Below are 9,093 nucleotides of genomic sequence, written 5' to 3' on the forward strand. Positions count from 1 at the left end.
GCAGAAAACATGACAGGTAAGAAAATCATAACCTTAAGAAGAGACAATGGGGGGGAATACACTTCTGATATGTTTAAAGATTATTGTATAAATGTTGGGATTAAGAGGGAGTTAATTGTACCTTATAACCCACAATAAAATGGTGTAGCTGAAAGAAAGAATAGGACTATAGTAGAAGCTACTAGGGCTATGTTGCTTGACCAAAATATAGAAACCTCATTTTGGGCTGAAGCATCTAGGACAACTGTGTACATTCAAAATAGATGTCCTCATTCTCTTCTTGATAATAAAACCCCTGAAGAAGCCTTTACTAGTAACAAACCTGACATAAGTCATCTCTGGATCTTTGGGTGTCCAGTCTATATTCATGTTCCCAAAGAAAAGAGATCAAAATTAGAACCTTCTAGAAAAAAGGGGTATTTGTTGGGTACAGTGAAACCTGTAAGGCCTACAGAGTATACATACCTGGACAAAGGAAAATTGAACTAAGCAGAGATGTCATCTTTGAAGAAGACATAACATTCAGGAGGTCCAAAAGATCTAATGAATTATAACACCAAGATCCTCCTACAAACATGGATGAGGATCCCACCCCTAAGATTCAGAGGGAGACCCTTGAAAATGCTGAGCATGAAGTTCAAGACTTACCTTTGGAAGAACATTATCCCGAAACTAGGAAGAGACCACTTTGGGCTAAAAAGATGCTTCAAGAAGCTGAAAATTGTGCTGCTCCAAAGGGGACCTTCAGAGAAAGTAAGAGACCTAATATATTTTCTAGTTATGTTGCCTTGATGAGTGAGATCATTGATACATAACCATCATGTGTTGGAGATCCTCTCAATCATCAAGTTTGAAAAGATTCTATGTCAGAAGAGTATCAGTTAATTCTAAAAAAATGATGTTTGGGATATTGTGCCTAGGGCTAAAGGCAAATCTATGGTATCTTCTAAATGACTCTTCAAAATCAAACATGTAGCAGATGGTAGCATTGAGAATCACAAAGCAAGGTTTGTTGCCAGAGGTTTCTCACAGAAAGAAGGTATTGACTATGAAGAGACATTTTCTCCTGTTGCCAGATACACTTCTATCCGAGCAGTTTTGGCTATTGCAGCATCTAAAGGATGGAAAGTCCATCAAATGGATGTTAAGACTGCTTTTCTAAATGGTAAGATTGAAGAAGAATTTTATTTGGAACAAACTGAAGGTTTTGTGATTCATAAGGCCGAATCACATGTCTACAGATTAAAGAAAGCCCTATATGGACTTAAAGAGGCCCCCAGAGCATGGTATGAAAGAATTGATCACTATGTCTTGGAATTAGGGTTTTCCAAGAATGAAGCAGATTCAAATCTCTACTACAAAGTAATAAGTGGTGAATTATTAATTCTTATTCTTTATGTTGATGATTTACTAATCATGGGAGAGGATAATCGTATTTCTCGGTGTAAGAAAAAATTAGCCTCTGAGTTTGATATGAAGGATTTAGGAATTCTTCACTACTTTTTTGGATTGGAAGTTTGGTAGCAGGCAGAAGGTATAAACCTTAATCAAGGAAAATACACCATTGATATACTCAAGAGATTTGGAATGATGGATTGTAGATTCATGACCACACTTATGGAGACAAATCTACACAAACTAAAAGAAGCAATTGCAAAATCAGAGTTTGCAGATCCTACTCTCTACAAACATATTATTGGATCTCTAATGTATTTGGTTAACACAAGACCTGATATATGTTATGTTGTTAATACACTAAGTCGGTTCATGTGTGAACCTAGGGAAATACATCTTGTTGTTGCAAAGCATATTCTGAGATATCTTCGAGGAACTATTGGTTTTGGTCTGAAATATAAACATGTAGACCTTGACCTACATGGATTCACTTATTCTGATTGGGCTGGAAGTGTAGTTGACAGGAAAAGCACATCAGGATATTGCTTCGGTTTAGGATCAGGAATGATTTCATGAATATGTAGAAAACAGTCTTTAGTTGCTCAGAGTTCTACAAAAGCTAAATACATTGCAACCTCCATGGGAGCAAGAGAAGCAGTATGGCTCCGGAAATTGCTTGTAGGACTGTTTGGTCAGCCCTTAAATCCTACTGTCATCTATTGTGACAATCAGAGTTGCATAAAGCTTTCAATGAATCCAGTATTTCATGACAGGTCTAAACACATTGAGATTCCTTATCACTATGTTCGAGATATGGTGGAAAGGAATGTGATCCGACTGAATTATATTAGTACAGGTGATCAGATTGCAAACATTCTTACCCAGCCTCTCTCCAGGATCAAGATTGAACACTTTAGAAATAAAATTGATATGGTTGAAAATGTTATTTAATTTTGAGATAAAGTCTCATTTATTCTGATATATTAATATATTTAAGATGTTTAATGTGTAAACTCTTTTATTTGTCATGTGTGTGACTCCATGACTTCATGGGCCCCCTGTGAACATTATTGAAGGGTGACGACTTTTCAATAATGAACACTTGTTTCAAATTGATATTGTAAGGTGACGATTTTACAATTTTCAATTTATCTATCTTGATGGATATCATGTGACTTGATATATGTGGACTTGTCATGATAGTATATATCTCTAAGACATTATGGTAAATATCAGTTGGTTGGTATCATTAAATAAACCATAATTATGAGAGAGATCTTCATGGTGAACATTATGGACATAATATTTGTGGACATGACATGAATCATTATTAGTATGGTAGGCATCATGTGACTTGATGCCAGTGCACATATCTTACTTGATAACTATGAGTTATGGTGAGTATCATGAGACTTGATATTCATTGTTGAACCATATCTTTGAATATCACTATGGTGTGATATCTCTTCTCTTCACAATCAATGGATGAATTGTGATGTTTTCTCTAACATGAAATATGTACTCCCTAGCTAACAGGGGGTGTTAATTCTGGTAATGTCGATCGTGCAATTTCATAATTTTGATGCTAATATGTTATCATATTAGTATATACAATAAACAATAAATAAATCAAATTCATTATGGTGATTGTCACCGGTTGCATGCCTTCATGTTATCGGGTTGGGAATGTTATTTTATGCCACTGGTTACACCCCTTCATGTTAATGAGCAGGGGTTAAAATGATTTATAATAAATCGTGATCAGTCAAGCAAGCAAATTGTTTGTTAAATATGTTGTGATATTATGAGTGGTACGTAGGGAGAAATGTGTCTTCCCACGTGGGACGACATATCTCTTCTCTACGTACCCTCTCATTCACATATATATTACTTGCATACAATTAGGAGGAGGACAATACCGAAATTAATAAGTGTTGTGCTTCCTTTCCATTTGCACACCTGTAGTTCAAATTTAATTCCAAACTATATCTTCATCTCTTATATCCTCTTGATCACATAATTTAAATAAACTTAACAGGTGACAAGTACACTGAAACTAAATGCCAAGAAAAAACTACATGACGAAGAACCAGGAACATCGAGAGTGCAAGAGAAAGTACAAACACATATAAAGGTTAGTGTCATGGAAGGAACACTCACTTGACAGACATCATGAGGCTAATGTCATGGAAGGAACACTCACGTGAAAAAGGTAGATTGCAAACAAAGGCAAACATCAAACCCCCCCATGGTACTTTATAATGGAGTGCGAGTACAATAAGGCACAAGATGTGCAAGATCCCAAGCAGGCAAATCATAGTGACACTTTATCTTAATGCATTTGCAAAAAAGGAAAATGCTTACAAAATTATGTATTCAATAATCAAAGAAAACAAAAAGATGGAAATACATGAAGAACAACCAACAACAAGTCATGCCACCCAAACAAGAAGTTTCCACGAGCTCATATGTCCAAGTAATTCACTAGAGTGTGAAAACACAAAAAACTGAATAATATATACCTAGATTAAAATCTGGAAAAAGTGCATGGATGGTTGTGCAGTCTGTACTGCTGACGTCAGCATGATGTCATGTTGATGTTAGCAGTCGAAAATCAAAATCCCTTCAAAAAAAAATAACGGAAGTCAGGTATGGCCGTATAGATTTTCTTGCCTTGAAAAGCATGCCATTTTTTTCTCTCAAAATTCGTGCCCACAAAAAGGGCATAAAACCCCAAATAAATTCCCAGAGCCAAAGTTGTCCAAATTGGACAAATTTTATATGAAAATGGGGGTTTTGGGGTGTTTTGAGCTCAACAATGAGGTCCGTTTGAACCTAAAATGGCCAGAAACAAAAAAGATCTCCAAATGCAAATAAAAAACTCTGAAAAACTTGAAACCCTAGCCTCCAAAAAAAAAAATCTTTTGAAAGATCAATAACAAGTAGCAGCAAATGTAGGCTCTGATGCCATGAAGAAGTTGAGAAATACAACTTCAGAGATCCCAAGAACGCCTTCAAGCAAAATACCCGTCACAAGAGAAGAATGGAGGAAAAAAGCAATAATGGCTCTGAAGAAAAAGATTATCATTCAGAGAGGGAATTAAATAAAAAGTACAATACAATCCTTATAAAAGGAGAATAAGCAACCTTAAAGGTGTGCAACCCTAAAGGGATAAAGTGTATTTAATAATTAGAATACCTACCATATTATTAAATGCCTAAGTTTAGCTTAAGCGTAGAGTATAATAGACTAATAATTAAATAAATAATTATTAGCTAATACATGATAACTCTAACAATATGATATGGTTGTGATAACATTAGTAAAGATGTAAGTATCATAAAATGACAAGTGTGAACACGTAACATGATAATTGGTTAATAAGAATATTATAATTATGTGTAATTGTTAGAAGCTTTATAAAGATAAGGATAATAAACATGGCATGTATTAGCATAGAAAACATGAAATTTAAATAGAATGAGAATTGGACATCATAAATATGAAACATAGGAATAATTCAAGAACATCATGAACATGCAACAAAGGAGTGTATAAGCTATCTAGGAATGTGAGATAAAATAGGTACTAATCATAAAATATAAAAACATTTAGGAATGGAAAATGACATATAAGAGAACATGGGAGCTAAACATGACACATAGGAAATCATAGAAGCTAAACATGTAAGTATCAAAAGGAAAGATGTCCCCAAAAGAGAAAATAAAGTATAAAGCATAGTATAAAAATTAAATGATTGTATGGTATGCACAACATACATGACATTAACTAAAACCCAAAGTGTATGGTATGCACAACATACATGGTGCTATATTATGCACTTTCCTTTTTATCCATATGTAACCTCAATGAATGTTGTACTATGATAAAAAAAAATCAATAGACTAACTCGTATTAGAATGATCTTCATCATGTAAATACATATTATTGGGATTGAGTACCATTCAATTTCCAAATATTAGACAATTTATAATATTTATTTAACATTCTTGATAAATAGTCGTTATCTTCACATGTGATTGTAGTCGCATTTATGTCAAGGGTTTTTTCTGGGGAGATATTAAAAACTAGGTGAAGATAAATTTGTGTGAGAAGGTGTACAAGCATCTTCTATTATTTGATCTTATAACAAATTTTCTCAATCTTCTCATGGAGCACCTAAGATTGGGATGTTGGTCAATTTAACTGTCATGATAGAATCTATAATGTTTATGACATAGGAGGTGGATGTAAGGTGTGTAAGAGAGGTTAGTTACTATTCAAGATATGTTGATCATTTTAGTGAGGTGGGAGATAACTCATGAGGATTTGAACACCTAGTTTTGGGTGTGTGGTATTGGTCATTTATTTTGGAATACCATTGATGGTACCTTGTATTCATCTCTCTTTTTGGTGCATTTTGATAGTGGTAGGATCAAGTTATTTTGTAGGACATTCAAGCATCATTATTCTACCAAAGATTATAGGTAGGTTGATGTATTCTAGCATATTTTATCATTAATACAAGCCTAGGCCTCTTTGGGTTTCGAGTTTTTCATCAAAAGGATGTGTTATGGTTTACATCTACTTTATGGTTGATTTCCTTTTCCATTAGTGATTTAGCTTTTGACATTTAAATTGGTTGCATTAAGATCAACATATGTTATTGTATAATTACACTATTTTTCAACACATGATTATCCTCAACTTATATCATTTCATTATCTATAAGATTTTAAACTTTATGTTTTAATGTGTCACATTTATCTATAGAATGTCTATGCATTTGACCATAACCACAAAATATTTAACCTTGTGTGGTGCAATCTTAGACATGTCCATTGGGTTAACTAAAGATAAATTAATGAGATAATCTTCCAAAAGTTGTTCAAATACTTGTGGAAGCTCCTTGAATACAATGAATTCTCTAAATCTCATTGTTTTGATTGATGCATGTTGATCATCATGAGGTGCATCCTCATTGCCTCCATATCTAAATGTTATAAAGGTGTTAACTTGTGAACATGAGAGTATCTTCACTCCTATTTATATGCAATAGCACATAATCTAAAAAGAAATGATACATCTTACAGCAATATTCATTTTTTGAAGTGTGGAAGTAAACGACCAATAAATATTACATTGAAGTTTATCATTCCATAATATAAACTTAATTAGTAGTTGAAGCTTGAATTTGTAAAGTATAATCCTTAATCAGATCATGTTATCCTTGTTTGAATTGAATGAATTGTGTTATAGACATCTTGGGCTCAATGTTGTAATGACAATGTTTTATGCAAGTGTTAGCTAAATGCTTAAAGAAAGTGAAGTATGAGTAATTAATGAAACCATGTAAATGCATCACCACTCAAGCTTGTTGTGATCAAGTTAGAAAAGATCTCATCCTTGAAAAAATAATTGAAATTTTTAGCTTGAAAATTCATTAGTTTGTAAAATGAGGTGCTAGAAATCCACTTGAGGGATAGGTTAAAAATTCTATACTAGAGGTTTGTACCATATCGATATTATATTTTTACTTAAATATTTTTCTCATAAGAAACAATTTACTTTTCTAAATGGTCAATCTTATGGATGAGGGAGCTCAATAATTGTGTAATGACAATCCCCATTTGGCCACTAAAAGGATATTCCTCACGGTTTCTAAAAAGTAGTATTTCATCTTTGATGCATAGAACAATTTATAGGCTACTAACAGAGGACCACTATGAGAGGCAGTTAGATCCTAAAGTGAGGTAATATATAAAAGTACATGAAGATGTATCGATGTATAATAATCATCTTATAAATTAAATGATTCTTTAGCTTTATAATCCAAGGTGTCATCAAATGCATTTATAAAATCATTCTAAATATATATGCATAAATTCCTAGGCATGGGAAAAGAGCATTATCATTATATATGTTAAATAAGAACATGTGTATCTATTGAGTGCACAACAGTAAGCTCCTCAAAAAAGGATGCATCAAGAGGGGCATTTGGAGGAGAAATATCATGAAATGTATAAAGGATATGCCCATTACGTGTAACAAAATTACATTAATCAGTGTCCCTAGATGTATTAAGTGAACATAAGATTGAAGTAGTATCTAAGTTGAGCCTATCATTGTAATGCATAACGACTTAAAGAATGAGCTCGGCAAAAAAGGGGGAAAAGATATACATGTATAAGGGAGGGTATGTTAAGTAATGATCAAAGAGATAACAAACAATACTAACCCAAACCTTAATCAAATTTGACATAAAATATATGCAAATAGAAAATCAAATCTTAAAACCTTAACAAAAAAGGTAAAAACCCTATGTTGGCAAACAAATTTTTCAATGTAGTTTTGCCTTGAGAAAGGACCTTGAATCATCTATCGAGCAACAACAAATGAACTAACACTTAGAGAGGGTATTATTGGCTTAGCGATCTTCCTCTACCTCAACCTTGAAATTGTCAAGTGAAAGGAGAGGTTTCAAAACCCCTTTTGGGCTTTCAATCCAATTTCAAACCAATAAAAAGTGTTGATGGCCCTTTAAAACCAATAAAATGTTTGCCATGCTTTCAAGTGGTTCTCACAACCTTCGCAAATGCTAATGGATGTTTTGTAACCTTGCAAAAATTTTGAAGAATTGATATTTCCTTCCTTTTTTTCTTTAAAAAGGTTATTGAGAATTTTGATGGTTCTGGCAACCATGTCAAGTGCCAATGAAGGTTTTGTAACCTTGCAAAACTTCTGAGGAATTAATAAGATTGAAGTAGTGTCTAAGTTGAGCCTATCATTGTAATGTATAGCGACTTAAAGAATGAGCTCGGCAAAAAAGGGGGAAAAGATATACATGTATAAGGGAGGGTATGTTAAGTAATGATCAAAGAGATAACAAACAATACTAACCCAAACCTTAATCAAATTTGACATAAAATATATGCAAATAGAAAATCAAATCTTAAAACCTTAACAAAAAAGGTAAAAACCCTATGTTGGCAAACAAATTTGTCAATGTAGTTTTGCCTTGAGAAAGGACCTTGAATCATCTATCGAACAACAACAAATGAACTAATACTTAGAGAGGGTATTATTGGCTTAGCGATCGTCCTCTGCCTCAACTTGAAATTGTCAAGTGAAAGGAGAGGTTTCAAAACCCCTTTTGGGATTTCAATCCAATTTCAAACCAATAAAAAGTGTCGATGGCCCTTTAAAACCAATAAAATGTTTGTCATGCTTTCAAGTGGTTCTCACAACCTTCGCAAATGCTAATGGATGTTTTGTAACCTTGCAAAAAATTTGAAGAATTGATATTCCCTTTTTTTTTCTTTAAAAAGGTTATTGAGAATTTTGATGGTTCTACAACCATGTCAAGTGCCAGTAAAGGTTTTGTAACCTTGCAAAACTTTTGAGGAATTGATAATTTCTTTTGTAGGGTTCTTAGGACATCTTTTAACCTCTTCAAAATTTGAGAGAACTTATTATTTTCTTGAGACCAAAAATGATTGGAGAGTTCTTGGAGCATTTAAAGCTTGGAAAATTGATGTCATAATTTTGTGTGGTTGTCATAACCATGTTGGGTTTCAATGGTAGTTTGATAACGTCACACAATTTTTACATAGTTTATCTTTAAAATCACATATATATTTTTAGAATTCTTTGCAACATTTAAAGCTCAATTAGAAACTCAATAACTAGAACCATGA

The sequence above is a fragment of the Cryptomeria japonica genome, chromosome 11 (assembly GCF_030272615.1).
Source record: "Cryptomeria japonica chromosome 11, Sugi_1.0, whole genome shotgun sequence".
NCBI lineage: Eukaryota > Viridiplantae > Streptophyta > Pinopsida > Cupressales > Cupressaceae > Cryptomeria > Cryptomeria japonica.